Raw genomic sequence first — 26,434 nt, 5'->3', positions numbered from 1 at the left:
ATATATATACAGTATAAGCACATCATTTTGAATAGAAAAATCCTGATGTTATGTGCTACCACCAGTATTATCTGGTAAAATTATTTGATTTTCTTCCCATAGTACAATAACGTCTAGGAACTAGAGATATTAAAATGCACATACATCAGTAAGGAAAAAGAAGAAAGAAATTTATATGAAGTGTGAACTGCCAAGTATGGAGGTGTGTTTCCTACATGCCTGGTCTTTTGCCCAGATTTTAGACTGACAGATGTGATGGGTAAGAAGCAGAGGATGGTAGGGGTCAGTTTTGTTTCAAAATTCTCAAATGTACCCCACTGCACACAGCCTGAGCAAGATTTTGCTCACAGGATGGTTCTGGCATTTTGAAAAGCATCACAAAACATGATTTAATAGAACGAGAAAAAGCCAGGTGCCCGTGACCTCTGATCTGGTAAAGTCTTCTTAATTTCAATAGGGTCCAAACTGAACTAAAGGTTGTTTATTAAACTTAATTACTCTAAAGTAAGTTTTACAAGAACTTATTCCCAAATTAGTCCGTGCAGAAGTCCATTACATAGTTTCATTCACCAATTGTTATGAACTGTATCTGATGAAGTGCACTGAGATCTAATATGTTGTCAGCACTTGGTCGCTCAGAATCTCCTGAGGATCTTCATCCCAGTGTAGATTAAGTGGCAATTTTTTGCACAGCCAAGGCTGCCCACATAGCTCCTATGTGTCAGCACTTCAAGCTGCATTTACTCTAGTGCTGACATAAGAAGGAGAAGCAAAGGCGTCTGGAAAGGGACATTTGACTTTTCACCTACTTATTTTCCCTGGAGATAATATCCCCTAGGAGATGGAATGGGAGGGGGGAAATTCCTTTGAGCTGGAGTAGATTAGGGATAGAATGACTTGGAAGATGGCCAATGAGTGCGGGGAGTGGGGAACGGAAAGGGAGGGTTTTGGGGCTGGAAGTCAGTGTTGGCTTCGAATGGAGTCGGGTTTAGAGTGTCGTGCTTAATAAATAGGAGTTTTTCTTCAAAGACTTTGTTTGAAATGCAATTTATTTGAGACGCCCTCGAAACTTGACACTATGGCTATTATGGCTGCTGTCATCATGCCGGCACCTTCTTCTTCCTCCTTTAGGGATTTCCTACAGCCACTCCAATTGGAAGACTCAGCACTGGTTATGCTGCTGCTGCAGTGGCTGCTGCTCCCTTTTTCCTTACAACCAGTTTCTAGTGCTGACATTTCCTGCGAGGCTTCAGTTGCAGTTATGGCCATAGTTGACTTTTCAGGTGTCAACTGCTTTTTTGCATCTGGGCCACCCAGCCATGCAGGACTAGATAGCTGAGAAGCTATTGCTATTCATATTGCAGCTTCCAGTTTGGAACCTCCAGGGCTACTGTGCCTCTTTCAACCAGCTCAACCACTTTGAGGCTGAAGAGACAGAAAGCAAACCAGTTCTTGCCTAATTTGAGAAACATTCTGGATTCCATATTTGTTAACATCTGGATTTTGTTTCTTTCACTTTAGTTCTATCTCTTCAGCCATGCCCTTACCTCATGTATGAGTTGTGGATATCTTTCCATCATTGTGGTGATGCAGTGGTTAGAATGCAGTACTGCAGGCTACTTCTGCTGAGTGCCAGCTGCCAGCAGTTCGGCAGTTTGAGTCTCACCGGCTCAAGGTTGAGTCAGCCTTCCATCCTTCTGAGGTCAGTGAAACGAAGACACAGATTGTTGGGGGCAATATGCTGACTCAGCCCTTAGAGGGGGCTGTAAAGCACTGTGACATGGTATATAAGTCTAAGTGCTATTGCTATTGTCCAGACTCATTGGCTGACTCTATGGGGAGGAGTCCCCCATAATATTTGTTTTTTAAACATGGGAAACCAAGAAAGAGGGAGACTATTGAGGAGGTGGATTTATAGTGCAAAGCAGCCCATCCTCACACTGCGTAACAAAATACAAATATAACACATTCTCAGATGCAAAGAATCAGGACCACATGTTAAGTTCTAGTTAACCTGATTTATTACATCTAGTTAAGCTGCCTACACACAAGAATTGGTCACCAGTCAGCCTTAAATTGGTGCTACTGTGTTTCCCTGAAAATAAGACCGGATCTTATTTTCTTTTGGGGCCCAAAATAAGCACTAGGGCTTATTTTGGGGGGGGGGGGTGTTACATTTTTTCCCCATGTATGGGAGGCCACTTCTTCTCCTTGCTCACGGTGGGGCAGGAGGCTTCACAGTGGGTTAGTGCTGCTGCTGTGAGATGGGAGGGTGGAGGGTGGAACTGCCCCACACACCCTGCACTGGCTTACCTCAGGTCCCCCACAGCCAGGCCACCTCGCTGACTGAAGTGGTGTTCTTGACTGAGAAGTGATTTCAGGGCAAACAAAGGAACAAATGACAATATCTTGCCTGATTGAAGACCACTTTTTTGTAAATGAAAAAGTCTGTATGCTGCAATTATTCAAAGATTTACATAAAGTTTTTTTTAAAATATTGGTTTGACAGATCCCATAAAACTCACACCATGTAATCAACCCTTCCCCTTCCAGCAAATCCATTCCTTGCTAATCATTCACCATAGCGGAAACAAAAATAAGTTCCCAAGTCATTATATTTACCTAGCTAGAATTATGGCCCTTTCTCTTAGGGTCATGCCCTCCCCCCATCAAAAATAATAATAATTTCAAGGCTGATAGAGTAAGCATTTCTCTTTGGAGCATCATTTTTCTTTCTTTCTAAGGGAAAATGATTGCATTTGTCAGGAGCTCTCTCTACAAAGTCTTCCTTAGAAGCTATCCATCAAGGCCTCCTGATGGCTTGTTATGTTTCTGGCACCATAACTGCTGCCTTTTGGGAAGAAAGGAGAAATTAGAAATCATTTGCCATAAAAGCCTCTCCCCCCCTCTTCTTTGTTTCATAAGAGCTGTTGTCTTTTACTGACCCCTTTTGAAAGTTGAAGTTTTGTATGAGAGAGGGGAGGAGGGATGCCCCTCTTGAAAGAAGGAACGCTGTCTTGTCTTTAATCTAAGGGCAGAATAAGATCCTTAGTAACTGTCTCTAGTACCACTTTAATCAACTTGATGTAGCCCACTAGGCTATAGGCTTTCTGAGAGTACAAAGAGACACTTCAGTGCGAGGCCTGGAATGGTTACTTTCTCAGGACTTTTGACTAGAAAAGAAATCTCTACGAGATAAGAGATCAGGTCCAGGAGGAGCTGGTGACAGAACATACGGTGCATCGAGAGTGCCTGAAAATGATGCTGTGATGTTGGGTCAGGTGACATTCAATGGCAAAAGCCAGCTGGTGTCTTCATTGAGTTTAATTTCCTTTATCAGGTGGTTGTGCAAAAAGAAGGATACTGAGATGGACCTTTTTGGAGTTCAAAGACGCTTTTTTTTAAACAACAACAACAACAACAAACCTCTCTTTATTCTAAAGATTGTGGAGACACAGACCTTAAAATATGTAACACTGCCACTTTCATTTCATCCTTCTGAAAAATCAAAGGCATGGGAGAAGAGAAAAAAGGTGTGTGTTTTTATTTTACTTTTCCAATGAGTCTGCCTGTTTGAAATAGCATTGTATTTGTGGATATGGTTTCCCAATATTGCTTTTGAGAAGGATAGATAGATAGATAGATAGATAGATAGATAGATAGATAGATAGATAGATAGATAGATGATAGAGATGTAGACAGACATACATATGCACACATACAAACATACAAAAGTTTTAAAAGCTCACATAATATACAAAGGAATACAGTTTATTTTTTTTCCCCACTGCCTTCTACCAGAATTAGGATCACACTGTGAAACATATTTCTGAGGTCTTTTTTCAAATGCTTTATAAACTAAAGGACATGATTCCTGAAAATATCTATTGATTGAACATTGATTTTGAACAGAGATCATCAACCATTTTAGGACATCTTCAGAATTTGCACAGGTTCTCACAGAAAGTTGTTGCCACAAAAGTGATCCCACTAGCCTCCCAGGATATACTTTACCATTCACTCTTCGATTATTTAGGTTAGAAGAATATGCTTCCAGACAATGAACTAGACTGTGACTTTCTCTCATTTGAATTTTCTAAGAATTATTCTGGAATATATATGGGATTTATAAGCACTTTTTGGGAAGAAAGGTATTATTTGAAGATGACTGTTTTGCTAGAATCAGATAAATAGATTAAATTAATGAGGGCATAGATCCAGGCATGTGTTAAGTGAACTTCACTGGTTTACTAGTTTCACTGTTTACAATCCAACATACAAATACACAAACAATAGGTATTGGTATAAGTCTGCATAGAATTGTATTTAAGAGAACTTCATGAAGCAATTTCCATAGATTTTATATAATATTTGGCTGCAAGGCTGCATAATATACAGGGTTCCTTAAATACATTCAGTTTAAGTCACCTGAGAAGAAGCAGGATAGCAGCTTACACATTTTTCAACACCTGCCTTCCTTTTCTCTAAACTTTATATTTTCTAGAGGTTTGATTTGGGCACACAAGACAAGCAACTGTGTGAGTAGGCCACACAGATCAGTCCTAAATGAGTGGAGACTTTCTAAAATACGGTTTTGCTGCATGAAACTAGTGAGCTGATTAAAGTTTAATACCCTCCTAAAGAATGAAACCACCATCTTGCTAGAGTTATCTTTTAAAACTCAGATCCTTATAGCAATTAGGGATCTAGCAAGCTGTGTTATCATCATCCAAGCCATTGGTCAAACACAGCGGAAGCGAGTGATAGCATTTGGCTGACCTTCTCTGGGCTTGGAATATTGGTAGGATGAATGTGGTTAGGGTTTAGATGGGAGATCAAAGGGAAATATCAGGACACTTGGGTAGACTGGGAAGTTGAAAAGAGCTCCAGAACAAGGCATTAACAAAACCACATCAGCACAAGAAATTTGCAAAGTATCGATCTTGACCTAAGGGCACATTTACCTTTTACCTTTGTTCATCTAACTCGGGAGGCAAAACTCATTTTATGACTCCCTAGGCTCACCTTGAATGTTAAAATATGAATGATAGCTATTTCCACAATATGAAACAATTTGTGTGCTTAAAAAGTCCAGTTCATGAGATATATATATACAGTCATTTTATCCCCTTTCTTAAAGAGGAAGCTTAAAATTCAAGTTTTAAGGTTTATTGTGTCATCTGGTCCTGAGTAACTGCTATTAGGGGTTTAGAGAAATTAGAGTTTATAGCTGAGGCTTCTCATAGGGTGGATATTCCACTTTCGTTTTGTAAATTCAAAACAACAGCTTCTGTAAACTTAGATTACATGGTAAATATATGATGAAAGAATAATGAATAGAATGCCCATCATACTAATTAATGAGAGATTTTTGGCGTAATGTGTTATGAGACTAAAAGTATAGAAGACATATTACTGTATGTTATTGACTTTGCTCTGTCAGTAAACAAATGGTTTTCTACCTAGTCCATATTTGTAGAAGGACAGGCACAGCCTGAGGATGGAGTCAAGGAAGGAATCAGCCTGGAGTTGTTATGTTCCCCACAAGCTGCATAAGCCCAACCCCTTTTGAATTCTGCTAGCTCTTTTCTATGCCAATTTAGTGCTGACCATCAGTTGACTAGATTCTTGTGTATAGGCATAAGCAATAAATCAGCTTAATTAGAACTTAATGTATGTTCCTGATTCTCCATGTCTGACATATATACCCAGATAGCAGAAGATGACAGGAAAATGTTGCAGTGGTGAAAACAGTTAGTGGTTAGTGAAGTTAAATGCTGGTTTTTTTTTCAGAATTGCACTTTATTTAAATTTATAGAGCCATGTTGGTCTGCTGGGTCAACAGTATTTGACTTTAACTCTGGGTTAAACTGTTTATTAGTTTAGCACAGTGGTGGGTTTCAAATTTTTTTATTACCGATTCTGTGGGGGTGTGGCTTGGTGGGCATGGCATGGCTTGGTGAGCGTGGCTTGGTGGGTGTCACAGGGGAAGGATACTGTAAAATCTCCATTCCCACCCTACTCCAGGGGAAGGATACTGTAAAATCTCCATTCCCTCCCCAATCCAGGGGAAGGTTACTGCAAAATTCCCATTTCCTCCCGATCAGCTGGAATTCGGGAGGCAGAGAATAGATGGGGCAGGGGCCAGTTAGAGGTAATATTTACTAATTCTCCGAACTACTCAAAATTTCCGCTACCAGTTCTCCAGAACTGGTCAGAACCTGGTGGAGCCCACCTCTGGTTTAGCACAAGGCTGGACTACAACACTGGACTGGTAGAAGCAATTCCTTTGGTTGTCTCCAGAATAGCAAAAACAAAGGAATTTGGAAGTCAGCATTTCTTGTATATATAAAGGAGGAGAGTGAAATCCTAAAAAGTGTCCTTTTGCTCCAAAAAATTCAATTTGAGACAAATGGATATACAGTAGAAGAATAGCCATAGGAAGGAATCTAGAATTAACCAATGACAATGTCTATTTCTGCTTTTAAAAACCATTTATTCTAATTTTGATCCCGAGAAGCCAATACTTTGGGGACATATTATAACTACTGAAAATTCTTCTGTGGGAAGGAAAGGGATAGGCAGTGAAAAGTGAGTTCTGTATTTGCTTTCCTGCTTGTACAACTTATACTATCTGTTGATACATGAGCTATAGTTTACATTCTATCATGTATCCATTCACTTGAAGAATTGGTGTGATCGACAGCCTTCATTGGCAGAGGTGGGTGGGTGGGTGGGTGGGGTAAAATAGTGTAGTTTTAGCATAAAGGCAGAATAATCTGATAACAGAGCAAAATAAGGATGACACTGAAGAGTTTCCCTGAGATGTTTGCATCATCCTGAAATGCGAATCAGAAATAACTATGACAGGTGAAAAAAGGATTTGCAAAAAACAAAAGCAACATTAATAATTCAAGTAAATAAACTTCACAGCACAGAAATAAAACATTGCTGTCAAGGTGATGGAGAATCGTTCCTCAGAGACAAAGAGGAATGTGGAGAGGTTTAACATTGTCTTTTCCCCCAACGAAGGCTTTTTATTTCCCTAATTTCACTTCACTGCTTATATTATCCTGCCTCCCATCCACAAGACAGCAAATGTGGTTTACTGCTGTTCATAATCTGGCCTTGGTAAAATGAGTGGGATTTCTATTGCAGTAAATAAACTTGATTGCTGTGTTAAGATGCTAACAGCATGCTTATTGCAAAGTAACTTTCCCTCTTTTTACCTAATATGCCTTTGCACATCTATATTTAATGTGCACGCAACCACCACTTCCTTTCTATTGCTATCTTAACTCATAGAAACTGCCTTCAGATTTATTCCATCTCCAAAGCTCACTTTTAAAACGGAATTTGCCATTAACATTTGGTGACACAAATTCTTAATATGAGAAGCCAAACTGCTGGGTCCCCCCCTCCCAAAGATTGCTTCTGAATTCCTGGTTTCAGAGAAGAAGCAACCCTCCCTCCAAGTTATTGGGGAAATTTCTTCCATACAGCGGCAGATGTTGGTGAAAGAGGTAGTTAATGTGGGGTAAGGAATTCCAGAATTTTGGTCCTAGCACATATAAAGAGAAAATAAATCAACTCTGGTGCCAGGCATTGCAATCTGGGTGTCAGGGGTCTTGGCAAATGTTAGGGGATGCTACAATGGTTCTAGGCGTGAGGACAAGTTGTAAGTCATTTGTTTCAGTGCTATTTGTAACTTTGAATGATCAGTAAATGAAAAGTTGTAACTTAAAGACTACCTGTAGTGCTAGCTATAGGTTAAGTGATATAAGAAGTGTGTAAACTTGTGATGAGAGACTTGTGATGTTTTGGTTGCTTGCAGTTTTGAAATGATGAATTTCACCAATGTTCAAATAACAAAGAACTAAATAAAATATTTTTTGTAAGAATCTTTACAAGTGCTGACAGTTTTTCTGTTGCTCATTTAAGATATGACAAAAATCATTTTACTATTCTTTAATTTTGTTCTATATTGTACAATGTTCAGATATTGGCTTTTGCCTTAATATGGCAAGAATTGAATCAGAATTTGGATTGTGCATATGCCTCTTTGTTCTTCCCTTACTGTGAATAAAAAAACAAATTTGGATATTTTCCATTATAATTCAAGTTTTCCACCTTTTGTCATGAGCAGAGAAACCATGGTTAACCGTATTGAAACAAGTCAAACAATTAGGGCTTGTCTGAAATTGACAGACTACACTGGTTTATTCTAAAGCATTAATCATAACTTCTCTGTATAGTGAAACATAAAAATGGAAAACCTGTAGTATGTGGGAAAAAAGGAGTCTCCAAGGTTCACCAATGTTCCAGTTTATTAAGCCAAGATAAAATGGATCAACCTCTCCTACTCCAGGTATCTAAACATCATCATCAACAACAATGTGGTACCATGTCCAAGAATTTCACAAAACACATCAAGAAATTGCAGCTTCCCGCAATAACACCAGCGGAACTGTAAAAAACTGCACTACTCGGAACATCATATATTTTAAGAAGATACTTGGTTGATACCTAGGATGCTGGCAGGAACCCGTATCAACCATTAGCACCAGTCAATGGTATTTGTGACACATTTTAAAATGATCAGTAGACTGAGTTTCATGTTTAATGAATAAAAGAGATCATCATCATCATCATCATCATCATCATCATCATCATCATCATCATCATCGTCATCACTGTACCAGGAGACCCCAGAGTCAAAGAAAAAAAAAACTGGAAAAAATCATGAAATATTGCGACCTGGCCATCGAAACTACACAGCTATGGATGAAACATATAACAGTGATACCCATTGTCATCGGGGCACTTGGTACTATGTCCAGGAATTTTACAAAACACCTCAAAAAATTGCAGCTTCTTGCAATAACACCAGCAGAACTGCAAAAAACTGCGCTACTCAGAACATCATATATTTTAAGAAGATACTTGGTTGATACCTAGACACTGGCAGCAACCCATATCAACCATTAGTACCAGTTAATCATATTTGTGACACATTTTAAAAGTTCAGTTGGCTGAGTTTCATGTTTAATGAATAATAATAATAACTGACTATGCAACAAACCATAATTAAATAGTGAACTGGATCCTTTTATTCAAACTTAGTATATTCTCTGCAGGCTATAATCAGGACTAAAAAGGCAATTTTTTCCAGTATTTTCAGGTGACAGAGTTCATACTTAATGAAATTCATTAGCTTTCCTGCAATTAGCTAAAACCACAAGAAGAACAACAATTTATATATTGGCACAAACCAGAGGATTCTTATGTTTATAAATATTCCTCTATGGAGAGAACTGTGTGTGTTAGAATAATTATACATTAGTGCTTCTGTCTCATTGAATGAAGGTTACATTCATCCTGTGTCTTTTTTTCCACTAGAGACTTTTTAAAAATAAGCAAACACTTAGTTTTAAAGGAAAAAGTTTATTTAGCAAGATAATCTACCTGTGTGTCTTTGGAGAGCCTGTTACACATTCAAACCTTGGACAGATGGCAAATTATATGGATTCAATGTGTGATCTCAGCTGATTGGCATCTTTTGCCATTCCCCAATGAGGAACATTTCTAAATCTAATTAATCAAAACGAGGGTAAAGTGTTGTGAAATAAATGCTTCTATAAGGTCATTTTCAAGAGTCACCATGTAACTATCCAATCTAGTATGTTCTTGCCAGGGTAGCAGACAATTTGGAAATGTCACAGTATTTAGATTTATGGCATGGCAGTTCTCCTGATAATTCATAACATCAGGGCTGAATTAGCCACTGAGTTGAGTATGCCATAGTATAAGTTACCAGTCAAGTCAAGGTCCCTGCTGAACTGTAGTAATCTAATGGTAACCTTTCAGCAAGCATAAATTATGCTTTCTCTGTGCTGGTTGCTGTGAGATTCCTTAAAAGCTCAGACTTTTGGTGGTGTATGTGTATATTTTAATTAATATTTTAATTAAGGGAGCAAGATGGATGTACAATTATAAAATTAGTTTCTTTCTAATAATGCAGGATTTTTGCAGTCATTCAATGAAATAAATTTTATAATCTACTATATAACTGACCAAAAAACACCCCCAGCTTTTCACAAAATGGACAATTCACTTATATTGAGTTAATTGGTGATGGGCAACATCTGGGGTGCAATAATGCTTTCTCATTTGGATACTGTTACTACAGAACAATTAGTTTTTGGAGATATGCCAGATAAAATTGCTCAGATCTACTCTAAGTTGAACTTTGAATGGGCACGTTCGGCTCAGATACTTGGGGCTTAGTATGTGGAATGATTTGGGATGAGTTTGAGTTGGGAACACCTGAGGAAATGGACAGGGCTCCCTGGATTGTTAGTTTGGCTACCTGATTGTGGCAGGTGACCCGTAGTTGGGTCTATGTTATGATGTTGGCTTAATTGAAAGAGGGGGCAGTGCCTTTGGCTCTGAAGGAGGCAGTGGTACACTCCTTCCTCAAGAGGCTGTCCTTGGACCAACAATTTTAGACAATTATTGTCCTAACTCCACACTTCCCTTTTTCTTATCCAGATCTGTCTCAGTTTCTGGCAAGGATTCAGTACTTGATATCATACATATTGATATCTATAGTGGAGCTAGGATGTAAGTGGTGCATGCATCCTTATGAACTTCATTCTCTCAGAGACCTTTAATACCATTGGTATTACCACTGTATCCTTCTGGACAGGTTGGGGGAGCTGGGAATTCTGTCAACCTTCTCTTCTCTCCTGTTTAACATCTAGTGCGAAGCCTCTAAGTCAGGCTGTCTCCTGGTTTTGGATTCAGTATCATCAATAATCTGATGACACCAAACTATGTATTTTGACCTTTGGCTTCCCAAGTGAGGCTGTTGGAGTCCTATCCCAGTGCTTGGAAGCTAGGCCTGAATGATGAGGAAGTGATTCTAACTCAATCCTATCAAGACTGAGTGGCCTTGGATATGGGGGTCTCTGACCCAGGAATTTTCCACTAATACTTATAGTTCCTCATTCAAAAGTGGTACACAGTCTTTGAGTGTACACCCAAAGTAAGCCAGCTGGCTCCATGTCTAAGCAGAACAAGAAGTCACAATCTCCCCAATCTCTAGCTCGGTGCCTTTAGCCACCACAACAAATTGGTTCTCATAGATTATAATGCTCTTTTCTATTCTCCCAAGCAACAAGAACCTCATGAAGTAGTTCATGCTGAAAGAATGTCTTTCCGATCTTCCATAGCTGAGGGTGAACTAGAACCTGGATATTTATCAGCTCTCTATTTTCATCAATCACTTCTAAAGTAAGATCTCAATTATTTGCTGCCAGCTTTCAATAGTCATGCAAAGAGGTGTCTAAGTGTCACATATGGCCCATAGTTATAGGTTGTGAAATTTTAACAACAATTTTCTAACCTTTTGCAATTTGGTGTCTTCTAGATCTGTTGTACTAATGTCCATCATCTATGGTAGCTGCTGTAATGAAATCTAGGAAATGTTTTAAAGAAATTGGTACACCCACTTGATATTATGCAGTTGCTAACACTAAAATATTTTGGGTTTATTCAGAGTAAATGTGGGTCAGGGCAGCAGAATGGATAATGAACAAGAATGAGCACCTGGTGGCTCTAGACCAGGGGTGTCACGGCGTCGGCACGTGATGTATTAGAACATTTATCCCCATTTTTCCCTTTTGATGTGTCACATGGCCAGCGTGTGACACATCGGGCCCGTGGGCCAGGAGTTTGATAGCCCTGCTCTAGACTATATGAATCCCAAGCTCCTTTTGCCACCAGCATTGACTTCAAGCACAATTGTCTGAAATTGGGGAGTATGGTTTCTTACTCTTTTAATCACATGGCAATTTTAATGTCAACCTTAGAGAAAGCTTAACAAACCTAAAAAAAAAATCAAATCCGGAAAAGAAGGATGCAGGAGAAAATCCTGCTGTCTTTGCATCCTCTTTCCCTTGATGAAGCCTGGTTTCCCCTCAATGTTAAAAACATGCCCTGACCATCAAGAATTTGATCACTTCTGACAAAATCTATTCCCTGTCCTTTAATAAGCCCCCATAGCTTTGTTTTATATGTCACTCTCGACTACTTCTTCAACAGCCCAGTAGTATCTGGCCACCAGTTTTTGAAAATAACATTTCAATTTCTCCTGTATTCTGCCATTTTTTCTAAACAATTGAAGTTGATTAAATACATGAGCTACTTCTTTTTCCCTCTCCCTGCGTTCCCCAAATAGCTATAGGTAGCTTCTAAATACAAGCCACATTCTGTGTTAATGAAAAAATGAAACTCTTCCTTGGCCTTGCTTGCTTTGATTCCTAGTATCAGAATTATAATCACATTACAGAAAGTAATTTAGTGATATCTTGAACATAGAATAATTTTATTACAGGTTTTTCAGTTCTATCATTATGTCCTTCGGGCCATCAAAGTCCAAGTTTCACATTATACAAGAAAAGTGGAAGTTCTTAACAAAATATCTCCAGACAAATATCTAAAGTGAACAAGCAGCATGACTTTTGAGCAAATCATACTTTTGTTCCTAGAAAAATGTATCTGGGGCGGGGGAATAACTACTGGTAATTGATAGCTTTCTAAACAAAAGAAGTGTAAAGGTTGTTATTCAGTATTAGTTGACTTGTTCATATTTATTTGTTACCTGGCAGTGGACTGCCTACTTTATGTTTCCAATCCATCTTTAACAACACCATTTGATTAATCAAGTTAATGATGACAGTTTTTTATCCTGTGACAAATGGTACACTTATTCAGGCAATGTTACAGATGATCCATGCTATTGCAAGCAAGCAAGAAAAGAAACATCCATTTGCAAGATTAGATGGTACAGTTTTTCTAATAAAGGAGACCCAAAGGGGGGTTTAATCCAAAAGTAATCTACCATCTGTAAACAATAATGCAAAGATAAATCCAGGCGTACCAGGTATGATTCTCGCACTTCATTGGCATTTGAGAAGCAATTTCACTGCACAAAGTGGACCAAGCCTAGGATTAAACAGCATTTGGGAATGGTTTTACCACCTCATTTTTAATTTGTTTTAGATTTCAGATGCTTCTATATATAGTAGTGTTCAACGTTGGCTAATTTCAGAAAGCTGAGCAACAGCAGACCTTAGGAGAACTTGGATGGGAGGCACCAGGAATCACCATGGCTACAAAGTGGGAAGTTAAAACATCCCCATTGAAGGGAATAATAAACCACTGCCATAGTGTGGCAAAGACAATTACATGGGCACATCCATAAAGTTATCATGATATATATTTAACTCAAAGGCAATTTTAGTTTACATTTAGCTATAAGTAATGTGGAGTGGAGTGGAAAATGACAGGATGCGTCTTTCAACCCAATTGCTAGGATGCGCAAAATTCTGATTCAAACTAAAACAGGGGTAAGTAGTTGTGGTTTAGCATGTTTAAGGCAGCTCAAACATTGCCTTAGCATGCTGTGCAATTCAGATAATTAATTTTCAGGGCCTAATATTTGAATATAACTATTGTGGTTAATCCAGCATTAGTGTACAGAGTGTCGTATGACTTCAGCCAGTGATTTCCGACTTGTAGATCTTTCTATCCAAGCCAGGGCATGTGAAGTAGTGGTTTTGGAAAAATGTCTTGTCTTTTTCTTTTTCCTAGGGAGATCAGTTGATTGCTTTCAATATATGGCTTTAAGAATAGATAAATCCTGAAAAGAAAGTTGTTGTGAAGAAATAATATGTCTTTATAACTTAACTCTCAATTTGAAACAGGGCAATACTTGTGAGAAGAAACTAGTATGGAAGAAGGCAGAATGAGAAGAGCGATGGATATGAAATGATTCTATTTTTTTAATGTAATATTTATTAAGAATGTTAAGTACAAACAAATACAAGATATATTAAAGCAAAAAAGAAAATGGAGGTGGGGGAGAGAATAAATAGTGCAAAAAAAGAAAAAAGGAAAAAAAGGAAGAAAAGGAAAATATAGAAAATATATAAAGAAGTGAGTTCTAACCTTCATCATAACAAGTATAAACAAATATAATAACACTTCACCCCTGAGAGAGAGAGAGAGAGAGAGAGAGAGAGAGAGAGAGAGAGAGAGAGAGAGAGAGAGAGAGAGAAACAGACACACACAGACACGTATCTTCATCCCACATCCCATATTTTATCTATAAACAAATCCATTAAATATCAACTTTTCAAACCTGTATCTGCAAATAGTCCATAATGGACTATTTTGGACTATTGCCAGAACATTGCAAAATAGTATTATTTTAACCTTGATCAAATAAACCAACTCTATAGTCTTTCCTGTTATTGCTAAGCGTCTTAATTTGTAATTCAATGAAATATTGTCATAGAATTTGATTTCTCTTTAATTCTTCTTTATCCCATCACACAAATTTCTTATAAATCCAATAAGAAAACATTTTCCAGGTCATTTTATTGATTTATCGTTTGTAATTCCCTTTGAATTTTTAAAACTTAAAGCAGTTTCTTTTGTATATCCAGTAAAGCATTCTTTTCCAAATTTTCTCTTGGCCTGCCATTTGGTATTCTACTTTTGGTACTTTCTTTGCTTCTTGGATAAAATTTGTTCCAAATCTGTTAATCTTTCATTAACATCTTTTAGACAAAGTTTACACATACAAACAGACATCATTACTGACAGTGCTGATATTGTAGTTATTAACGTTTGGCTCCATTCTTGAAAGATCTACTTTAGTATTATATTTTATAATATTTTGTATCATTCCTAGCATTAATTGACATCAGATTTTGTAATTTTTTCTTTCTGCTTAAAAGCTTTAGTCCCCTCTAGTGTCCAGTTTTTTAAATAATCATTTATATTTTATGATTGAAATTGCCAAGGTAACTAAACTAAGTCTTAGAAGTCATTTATGTTTTATAATATTTATCTTATAGTAAAAGTAGATATTCAAAATTTATCTGGAACATTAGTCAGTTTATTACTTTCTTAGATGAAAACTTTAGCTGTCTGCTATTTATTTCAGATTCTTTAAGTTTTTAAGTTAATTTTTGCAATTAATTTTTCTTTTGTTCAGAGTTGAAGATAAACTCACCCGAAAAAGACTTTTTAAAACTGTCATTCTAAAGATCACTAAAAGCTTTAGAAAAGTAATAGACAATTTCTGAAAGTGATTAAATAATGAGTTTTGCAAACATAGTGTCCTTTTTAAAGGTCTCTGATGTGGTTGCAAGCAAGATGCCTGATCATGTCATCTGCTGAAAGCTTGGAAAAATAAACCTTTGGTCCCAGTGACCAACTCAGATTGGATTCTGCAACATTTCCCTGGGTCATGTATATTTGCCTTCATTTGCGGGTGGTCTCCCACCCTCTCATCTGGAGAGATTCCAAGGAACTGATCTACTCACCAGTTCCTTGATCTTTGCTACAAGTCATCAGCAGCTCTTTTGCAGAACTGTCTTCAATTTACCACACCTTTCTTGGAAGTCCAGAATCAAAATGGATGTAAAAAAACCACAAAATACTTTCATCCCTTTTCTTTCTGAAATCTATCTTGAAATGTTGAATTTTATGTTTCAAAATTATACAGTTGCACATCACACAAACATTATTCTGGGCAGCATACAAAAAACAGTTAAAAAGTAAGTCTAAAACAATTATTAAAAACAATTAAACATATAAATAAGACCACAGGAGGATGGACCAACATCCTACACACTATATAACCATCTCACAGGCTCCCTGTTTTCATGGGTTTCCTAAATTAAGAGCCTTGGTAGTACAGTGGTCTAAAGCACCCAGCAATTACTGCAGGTTCGAATCTCGCCAGGCTCAAGGTTGACTCAGCCTTCCATCCTTTCTAAGGTAGGTAAATTGAGGACCCAGTTGTGGGGGCAATAAGCTGACTTTGTATAAATATACAAAAGGATGAAGGCTATTGCTTAGCGCATTCTAAGCCGCCCTGAGTCTCTGGAGTAGGGCGGCATATAAATCAAATTTAAAAAAAAAGTGTTCTTGGAAACCGTGTTTTAAGAGATTTCCAGAAGCCAGTAGGATCAGGGTTAATTTTACCTTTAGGGGAACTAATGTTCCAGAGGGCAGGCTTCATAGCAAAAGAGACGTTGATCTTACCTGATCGCTCCTTCTCGTTGGGTGGAGATAGCATCCAGGAATAGGTTGACCTCATCTGCTAGCTGATTGGACTGAGTCTGTCAGAGCAGTGAGGACATGCTTCCCTTACCAACAGTCCCCAGCTTTTGGTGAAAACGAAGTGACAGACTTGACTTGTCATGCTCAAAGATTCTCCCCCTTGGACCCAGGACCAGACGGTCATCAGGGTGGGGCTGGATGCTATCTCCACCCAACGAGAAGGAACATATCAGGTAAGACCAATGCCCCTTCTCCATTGTGGTGGAGATAGCATCCAGGAATGGGACATGCCAAAGCTGGCTTGTCCTACGGGTGGGCCACAGTCTGGTCCGAGGTCCCCTGATCAGAATGGACTCTCTGGAGGACTTGCCTGCCAAAGGCCGCTTCAGCCAAAGTGAAGGTGTCCAGCTTGTAATGTCTGATGAAAAGGGATGGAGAGGACCATGTAGCTGCTTTGCAAACCTCCTCAATAGAGGCTTTTGTTGCCCATGCCACTGTTGTGGCCACATTCCTTCTGGAATGGGCTGTCACCCATCGAGGCAACGAAAAGGCCTGGAGTTCGTAGGTCTTGATGATGTACGCCCGAATCCAGTGGCCCATGGTCAATGGAGTGACCTTGTTGCCCAGAGTCGAGTGCTGGAAGGACACAAAGGGGGACTCTGTCTTCCTGAAGGAGGAAGTCCTCTTAATATAAATGCAGAGGGCCCTCCAAGGTGTGCCACTTCTCCAGGGTGTATACTGGGCCCGGGCAGAAGTCGGGCAGTATAAGCTCCTGAGCCCTATGGAATCAGGAGTCCACCTTGGGGACAAAGGGAGGATCCAACTGCAAGACCACTCTATTGGGATGGAAGATACAGATGTCCTTCCCAACAGAGAGTGCTGCCAGCTCTGAAATCCATCTAGCCGATGTGATGGCTACCAGGAATGCCACCTTGCAGGTCAGGAAGTGCAGTGTGGCTGATCTCAGTGGTTCGAATGGGGCCTTGGTCAATGACTGCAGTACCTTGGTCAGGTCCCATGTAAGGTACCTGTGAACTACTGGAGGCTGTAGGTTTGTTGCGCCCCTAATGAACCTGTGCATGGTTGGGTGTTGAGCGAGGGGACTCCAAGATCCCCACAAGAAAGGACCAAGGACAGGGCAGCCACCTGATGATGGATAGTGTTGGGAGATAGCCCCTTGTCAAGCCCCTCCTGGAGGAACTCCAGTATCTGAGGCACGGATACCAATGCAGGGTTCAAGCCCAACCTGGAGACCAGGAGCAGAAGGCTTTCCAGATCGCATCATATATTCAATTGGTGGAAGGCTTCCTGGAGGCCTGTATCATCTGGATCACCTTGGAGGAGTAATTGTCCCAGCTCAGAAATCTCCACTCAAACGGCAGACAGTCAGATGGAGCCACTGTGGGTCCGGGTGGACCAAGCCCCCCTGGCTGAGGGAGATTCTGTCTGGCTGTATCCTCCAAGGTCTGGCCACCGACAGGTTGACCAGGTCGGCAAACCATGGTCACCTGGGACAGCAGGTGGCCTCCGCCAGCAGAAGCAGGACCTCCGCCTTTTCCACCAATACCTTCCAGATCACCTTCGGGATGAGGGGAAGAGGAAGAAAGGTGTAGAGAAGTCCCTGGGGCCAAGGACTGCAAAGAACATTGATCCCCTCCGCCCCCAGAACTGCAAACCTTGTGAAGAATCTGGCCAGTTGAGTGTTGTCCTGAGTGGCGAAGAGGTCCATGGCTGGCAGTCCGAAGTGATCCGTCAGCTCCTGAAATAAATTCAGATGCAGGCACCACTCTGAGTAGTCGACTGTGGCCCTGCTGAGCCAGTCTGCCTGCACATTTGTCACTCTGGAAATATGTTCCACCCTGAGAGACAGATGATGCCTCTCCACTCAGAGGCATAGTTGTTCTGCATCTTGCATAAAGAACCTGGAGTGGGTTCCCCCTTGGCTGTTTATATGTGCCTTGGTGGCCACATTGTCGGTCAGGATTAAGACGTGTCTGTCTGACACCATGTCCTGGAACTGCCTGAGGGCCAGGTTAACTGCCCTGAGTTCCAGCCAATTTATATTGTGGTCCAGTTCTGTCTGTGACCACTGCCCCGGAACCGACTGGAGATGGGCCCCCCAACCAAAGAGACTTTCATCTGTAATCACAGTCAGGCATTTTGGTTCCTTGAATAGACTCCCTACTGAAATTGCTTGGGAAGTCCACCACCGGAAGCAGCGGATTAATTTTTGACACATCTGTCCTAGCTGAAGGACTGAGTCAAAAGCTGGGAACCATTGGTAAGGGAGGCTTGTCTTCACAGCTCTGACAGACTCAGTCCAATCAGCAGACAAGGTCAACCCATTCTTGGATGCTATCTCCACCACAATGGAGAAAAGGCTGAATCTTATCAGATGGAAGTCTTACTGGACCTGGAGGGATGGGTATATGGACTGCAATAGAGCTTATAACATGGGTATAATAACTGTTTTGGAAGCATATAACAATATAACAATAACATTTTGACCAGTAAATACAAGAGTGAAGAAACAGTCACCCAAATTATCCTTTTCCAGATGGTTAAAGCATGATTACTGTACAGAATACAGTGAACTCTCTCATGCTTAGAATATAGGAAATAAAAATAAAAAATGCAATCTGCTCAAAAGGAATATAACTATTGTAAGGGGGAAACTGTGCATGTCAAAGATGCCATACCTATTCATAAATCCAAGTGAATGAACTTGATACTGCAGAGAGCACCTGGATTACAATGTAGTAGAACAAATAAAAGCATGTTGTTTTTGATGTTTATTATCACTCACCAATTCTAGAAATATGGATGATGCTTTTCAATAGAAACTGCATTTTTTTTTCAAACAGTTATGGCATTTGTTGGAAGACGAATAGTATAAAATGCTCAATTCTTGAGACGAAGTTCTGGGGAATTCAAGCAAATTCCATTTTTTCTCATGTACCCTAACTGTTTCAAGGGTGATCCAAAAGCTTTGTGAAAGTAATTTGTTGGAGAAGGAAGAAGTCAGTATTGTATATCTTCTAGATATGGAATATTACCCTATAAAGTTTATTTCATTTTTTTGAATAAATAATTTCTTTAGTAGACTGGGGGAATGTAGTAGATGCAACATACCATGAGTCCAGTGATACATTTGTCAAAGTATCTCATGACATTTTAATTAGCAAAATAGTTATATTACGTATGGGCTGAAATGAATGATAATTAAATGAATATATAACTGGCTAAAAAAAGCACACTTCAATTATACTCGTGAATAATTTTCATTAAACTGGGGTTACATATAAAATGGGGTCCTACAAAGTTCAATCCTCTGCCTCATACTATTCATCATTTTTATTAGTGACTTGGATGAACATTGATAGAATCCTTATCCAATTTGCAGGTGCCAAAAAATTGTGCCCTAGAAGAGAGAAACAATAAAAATATCTTATGGGTTTAGAAAAAAAATATTTTTAAATTTAATAGAAAAAAATACATCCTTCTTTACTTAGCAAAGTGAAACCAAATGTGTATGAAGTGCAGGATGCAGCAAATCACACACACAAAAAATATTGCACAAGCAATTGATTATTAACTGAATATGAAAAGCAATGTGATATGGCTGCAAACAATGAAAATTCAGTTTTAGGTTAAATCAAGATAAAGCGTATCCAAATTACAGGAAATAATAATTAGTCACCACTTCAAGAACTCTGTCTAATTCTGGGCAACATACTTAAAAAGAAATACAGAAATTGGAAAAGCTCAGAGAAGTAAATAGATCATTTTTTTTTTTTAGAAATTCCAAATTTTGTAAATGATGCACTTACATAAAGCTATGGAGATCATTAAATTTACATAACAAACATGTCAGGCAAAACAAGTAGAGGAATTTACAATTATCAATATTCAGGAATTATAGTTTTTTTAAAATAATAATGTTCAGTCTTCCTTAACTCTTAAAGAAAAATTTAAGTAATCTATGCACTGGTGTTTTGTACCGTTGAAAGAGTTTGTAACAAAACCTTACATGTCATCCTGTCATGGATTACTACTTTTCTAGGATTAATAAAGTTGCATCATACTTGCTGAAATTCATTGTTGCTGTGCTTGGTTACACAATTTGTATAGATACAGCAAACACTGCACACAAACTGAGGGCTGAATAATTATTTTGCATGAACTATAAAAGCTGAGAGCATTTGATATATTTAACTCCTGGTGTTATTTTAACTATCTGTTATTTTTATTAAAATAATTCTTCATCTTACTTTGTAATCAGAATATTGCTTTGGGGAGGGAGGGAGCTGTTTCTTAAAAAAAAAATGTCCTGTGATTTGTAGGTCAAAAAAATTGCAATATTTTTCCAGAAGTTCATATTTTGGATTTGTATTGTTGTATACATGGGTAAATCTAGAGCAGGATTCTCTGGTTTCTTTAATAATAGTCTGCTTATTACCAATATATTTATTCATTTATATTGAGCAAGTCTATCAATGTGCCACAGTGATAGTTGAAAAGGGCACATAATTGTAATTTGTTCCCTTCACTTTTTCAAAAAATCTGTCCTAAAGAGATTTAGGGTTAGCAGGATTGATAAGGGCCAACATAAGAGCTTTTTCTTTGATGTGTATTATAACAGCAGGCAAAACAAAACAAAACAAAACAACACAGAGACCCTGGTTATCCTAGAGAGCAGAGCACTACACTCAGTAGTACTCAGTTCTTTGGGACTGATTATGGCCTATTGAGGCAGAAAACTTGTTCGAGTTCAAGCTCTTTGAATTCCTTGTTCCCTCAATAGTGTGTCCAAAAAGAGCATTCAATGGCTCATGTAGCAAAATCACCACCAGCCTAAATTGTTCCTATTTCTCTTTTGCATATGGTGGGCCAGAAAACTTTCAACACTCCTCAGTAGCCCCATCAGGCTTTGATATGGGTAACACTGCCATAACAGCCTGCATTAGAGAACTTATATTTTATTCTTCTTTTCAGTGTACATAAAAATCCCAGCTTAGTCCTTTTTTGTCTTTTGGATCCTTTGAACTCTTTCAGGCGATTTCTCAAGACTTTCTGTGCTTTGACGGTGCTGTGCATTCACTGTAAAAGCAGTCAAAGCCGTAATGCGGCCACAAGCAAAACTGTGAGTGTCTTAAGGAGAGACCACACAACTCCAGCGAGCATTTGCATATTTTAGCAACTCAAGCCAGTGTGAGTCTAAAATTAAAAGAGGACCCCACCTCCTTGATCAGATGGCTTTAATTAAATAACTCTGCCCCTGCCCGGTTTTAGCAAGGCCATTCTCCTACCTGTTTCAAAATGCTGGATTTTCAAGGGCATTATAAACCCTGTCATGACATTACCCTGAGAATATGTTTGCACTGCAAAAGAGAGATTGAAGTATAAAGTGCTGATTCAGACACAAAAGTAGACACCCTGAAGTAGCCAACCTTAGGCTCAAAGGGAGCAAGGCCAAAGACGGACTGCTCAGTTCATTTTCCACCTCAGTAGCTGGGGTAATCCAGCCTAGCCAGCTGCTAACAAGATTGGGTCTGAAGTTTACCTCCACAATGAGATAATCAGATTACTAGCCACAAAGATCAAATAATGACCCAGCTTTAGAGCAAGTTCAGTAGGCCCTTGATAGCACTGTGTGGTCCTTGAAACTTGATTAAAAAATTAAATGGCTATACTTTGTCTCAATATTTCACATTGGAATTTTAAGTGACTCAATTATTCTTTACAGACAGAAGTGTCTGACTTTGGATTTTTTTTTTTTAAAAAAAATCTCCTTCTCCTGCTCAGTTTATTTATTTATTGATTAAAAAAGAATATCCCACAACAGCAATGCAGAAGAGATAGGTGGTTGGTAGATTGTGCCTGTTAAGCCCTTGTTCTTTTGAGCTGGGGTTTTAAAGGAAGCAGGTTGAATGTTTAAACTGATGAAGTGAAGAATTGTGCTCAACATAATTACTGGGAAGACGGTTACAAAATAGGATCTGTTTCTCCAAACTCCTTTAGAACAAGTAACCAAATCAAACGAACAAAAATTTGAGCCCATCTCTCTTTTGACCAAATCATGCCAGCATGCTACCACTGGGACTAAAACAGCATTGGTTTCAATGGCAAGCAATGCCATTTGAAAGTTTTTCAGATTTGGCTCCTGTATGATAGCGGTTTCAGAAGTAAAGGGATTATTCTGAGAGGCATACAAATGTGATTGTCTCACAGCAGATGGTGCGCACTGCTTCACCTTTGAGAAAAGTTAATTAAGCCAAGCATATTGTGCCCATAGAGAGGAAAATGTAGATGAATATTAAGCAATCAAACTCGGGGTCTCCTTTTTTCATGCCTCTGCAATGGGACACAGAATCCCATTGAAAAAAGAATTATGTACAGAATCAAATTAATTCACAGCCAACTTTACTCTCTTCCCACGATTTAACAGGGGTGCACACCAGGCCCTTCAGAAGTTTTGTCCACAATCAATGGGCCACACTGCTGCGTCCACTAAATTAAATGAATCAGTGCAGAAAAATCTCTTGTGAGATATTAAAAGGGTGAAAGACTGTTTAATTCAAATCCTTCCCTAGGCTTTTCACAGTCTCCTTTTAAATGGTACAGTATTACAAAAACTTTTTTTTAAAAAAATCTCAGAGCAAATCACTAAACAGACACAATTACCCCCTTGTTAATAAAAATGAACACTTCAGCTGCATTTTCAAAAGCTGGTTTTAGTTTTGGTTTCTGTTTGCTGTTAATTCTGCTAATAGAACATTAAATTGGAATGCAGTAATTGCTGGTGAGGTGTTAGAGTAAAAACAAATCAATTAGCACAGTTAATTGTTCTATATGAATATACAACTTTCCTTGACAAAGAATAAAACATGAATGCTTTCTACTATTGATTTTTTTAAATGGTTGTTAAAATTAATTGTTGGCTATGAAAGATTGTATTAATTTGTGGTGAAGCCTGGAAGCCAAGTGGAGCATCAGCCTTATATCTATTAACCAGCCCTTTTTGTTCTAAAATGTAGCTGCTAGTCAAATAGTAGTGGAAGGACCTATCATTTGACAGAGTTTTCTTCTTTTTTAAGTTGCTTGGTGAAGATGTAACTCTTGAGAACTGTCTAAAAGGAAAACAAGTGACTTGAAGGCAACTCCCCCCCCCCCGCATTATTACAACACAATGGTTTGATTATAAAGCAGACGGGGGAGACCTGTAGATTCCAGATGCTGCTGTCCTGAAAATAGGGATAAAAAAAAATAAAATAAAACGCAAATCCTTTTGGGAATGCTTTTCAACTATAAGAGCGTGAGCCACTAAAGTGGAATCCATGACACAAAAATGGATCTGCACAGGATATCCCAAAGTCTTTCTTCATTCAAAAATTGCATAGAAAAGCCCATATATCTGGGCAGATTCTAGAGGAAGAAATACAATTATCAACAAGATATAAATTTGGAAAACATGTAGGGGAAAAAAATATTTGGGAAAGTTGTGTACACAAGAAACAAATTACTTATGGAGTGCTGAATAAAAACATGTGCATATCAAGAAATTATTTACTTACCGGTATTTATCAATTTTATACCACTACAATCACCAGGTCCTTGATACGCCACAATGTATAAGAGCAAAACCCAGCATTTAAAATCAAACAACCAGAAGCACCAAAACATCTAAAATTCTAACACCATACAACCATAAATAATTAATAAAATATATCAAACTAACAATTTTATAATTGGCTGTCTGGTAGGACTCACGTTTTTAAACATATCCAGAAGGCCAAAGCAGTTAGGAATAAGTATATATTAGAGAAAGCTATGTATAAAATTTGAACTTTAGGGAAAATCACATATAATAACTGTTGCATTTTTCATTTCAGGGAAAATAAGCCACAAAAAACATCTATAGGCTTGTACTTCAGCATATGTTCGGCTAACACACACTGTGTTTAGACTAATTCACGCATCCTAACCTGAAACTTCAGAAGTTAGCGTCAGGAGGTACTATGTTGCCTGGGACTAATGGGGTAGAGTTTTCAGTCATATCTGGAGGGCTATGGATTCCCCTTTCCTGGCATCCGTATTTAGTATGCTGACTGGAGAATTCTGAGAGTTGAAGTCCACACAGTTTAAGTTGCTATGTTTGAGAAAGACTGGATTAGAGGAACTGTCTGATTTTCTTTCCATTTATGTCAGTGAACTAGTACTTTATTCAGTGGTGGGATTCAGCCAATTCGCACCCCTTCGGGAGAACCGGTTGTTAACTTTCTGAGCAGTTTGGCAAACTGGTTGTTGGAAGAAATCATTAGGGCAGAGAACCGGTTGTTAAATTACTTGAATCCCACCACTGACTTTATTCAAAGAAAAAATGTCACGAAGTGGGAGAGCTCATACTTTACGCACGAAAAGGAGTACATAAGTGGTTGCTTTTCAGCATTTATGGACCTCTTGTCATTATTATTATTAGCAGTGATCAAGGTTCACCCTCAATTTACTTTAAGTAGGTAATTTTTTAAAAATAATAACAGAAAACAAAAAAAGGACCAAAACAAAAAGATACATACTTCGGTCAAAAAAAAAAAGTTTTTAAAACAGGGGTACCCAACCCCCAGGCCACGGACTGGCATTGGTCCACAGCCTGACAGGAAACAGGCCACATAACCAAATGAAGCCCCATCCATTCACACATGGGGTCCACGCCTTGCCAGTCTGCAGAAAAAAGCACTCTCCACAGAACCGGTCCCTGCCTTAAAAGATTTATTTTTTCTGTTGTATTTTTTACTTAAAGTATACTTTATTATTACAGCAGTAAACAATTACAATTCTATATAAATCTAATGCAAATATTATATAAGTATGTTTGTGTGTATATATACCTATACAGACATACACATATATACACATACTTGCATATTTATTTGCATAATTATTTCTAATAAAATACTTTATATGATTATTGTGCATTGCTTTAACCTACTGTATTTTGTATAAGTGAAATTCATATTTGATTATATTTATCCATACAAAGTCTACGTCGATAGGCAATCTGCTCATAGGTGGCAAGTATAATAAATGTTCAGTCCACTGAGTAAGCAAGGCCATAAACAAGGTTTATCTTGTTAATGCTGCAATATCAATTTTTGGGCCATAGTAAGTGCATATAGAAGCCATTTATGTTGTTCTGTTTTTAAATTCCACATTCTAAGTATGCAATTCAAAATAATATTATTCTCCAAAAATGTTAGCTTTTGTCGCACAGTCACATTTATCTGGCCCACTACTTTTCTCCTGAAAATTAGTAATTATAAATAATAGTATAATAGTAATTATAGGACATTGTAAAAACTTGTGTTTTAAAGAAGCATTGTTCTTATTATATCTCCAACAAAATTAAATCTACAACTAACCTAATGTCTGTTGTTTGCCTGTTTTTATAAACCCTGCTTGATCATTCTTAATAACAAACAGTATCATGATTTTCTATGATTCTCTGCTACTTGTACATTTGATCCCTGTCCCTCTCAGGTAATCTGGATGAGGGCCGAAGACGTAGTTCCAAGCAATAATCAGTACTTCTTCATAGGAAGAAGAAATGTAAGCAGCATTAGAAGAAGCCTGGTCCTTACTAGTATTAGACAACTATCATCCTATCTTCAACCTACCATTTTTGTGAAAGGATATTAAGAAAGTGGTGGGATAACAGAGAGCCCTGGAGGATACAAATTGTCTTGAGCCTTGGCTGCCTAGGCCTAGTCATTGGACACAATTCTCACTGGTTCCTCTCAGAGTTGACTTGTGGTAGGATTTGAATAGAGAGAACATAACCATTCTTGTCCTGGATTCTTGCTGGCTTTTAGTACTGGCAACCATAGGCTGAGAGCCAGAGGCACACATTTACAATGGTTCTACTTGTTCCTTAGTGGACAGATCTATTTGGTGGTTGCTGGAAGGCATGTTAAAGCCCTCATGGTTTGTCCCAGGCTTTGTTCTCTCCACAATTCTAATTAATGTTTACATAAAGTTCCTCAGAGAAGCCCTCTTGATCGTGATTTCATGACCACTGTGGCAACAATGGATCTGTCAGATCTAGTTTGGAACAGAACAGATATGAACTGCATATGGATGAATATGAATTTGTCCTTTGCTGTGGTTGGATCACTTTATGTGAACGGTGGACTCCTTAGACCTCTGTTTTATCCGTTTGGTCTGGTCCCTAATGATCCCTAATGAATCCAAATGGTTTCTAAGAGATACTGGACATTTCCCCAAAATTCTGTCAAGC

This window comes from Pantherophis guttatus, chromosome 3 (genome assembly GCF_059756535.1).
Source record: "Pantherophis guttatus breed Tessera chromosome 3, ASM5975653v1, whole genome shotgun sequence".
Classification (NCBI taxonomy): Eukaryota; Metazoa; Chordata; class Lepidosauria; order Squamata; family Colubridae; genus Pantherophis; species Pantherophis guttatus.
The sequence above is the reverse complement of the archived record's forward strand: the minus strand, read 5'-3'. Positions refer to the sequence as shown.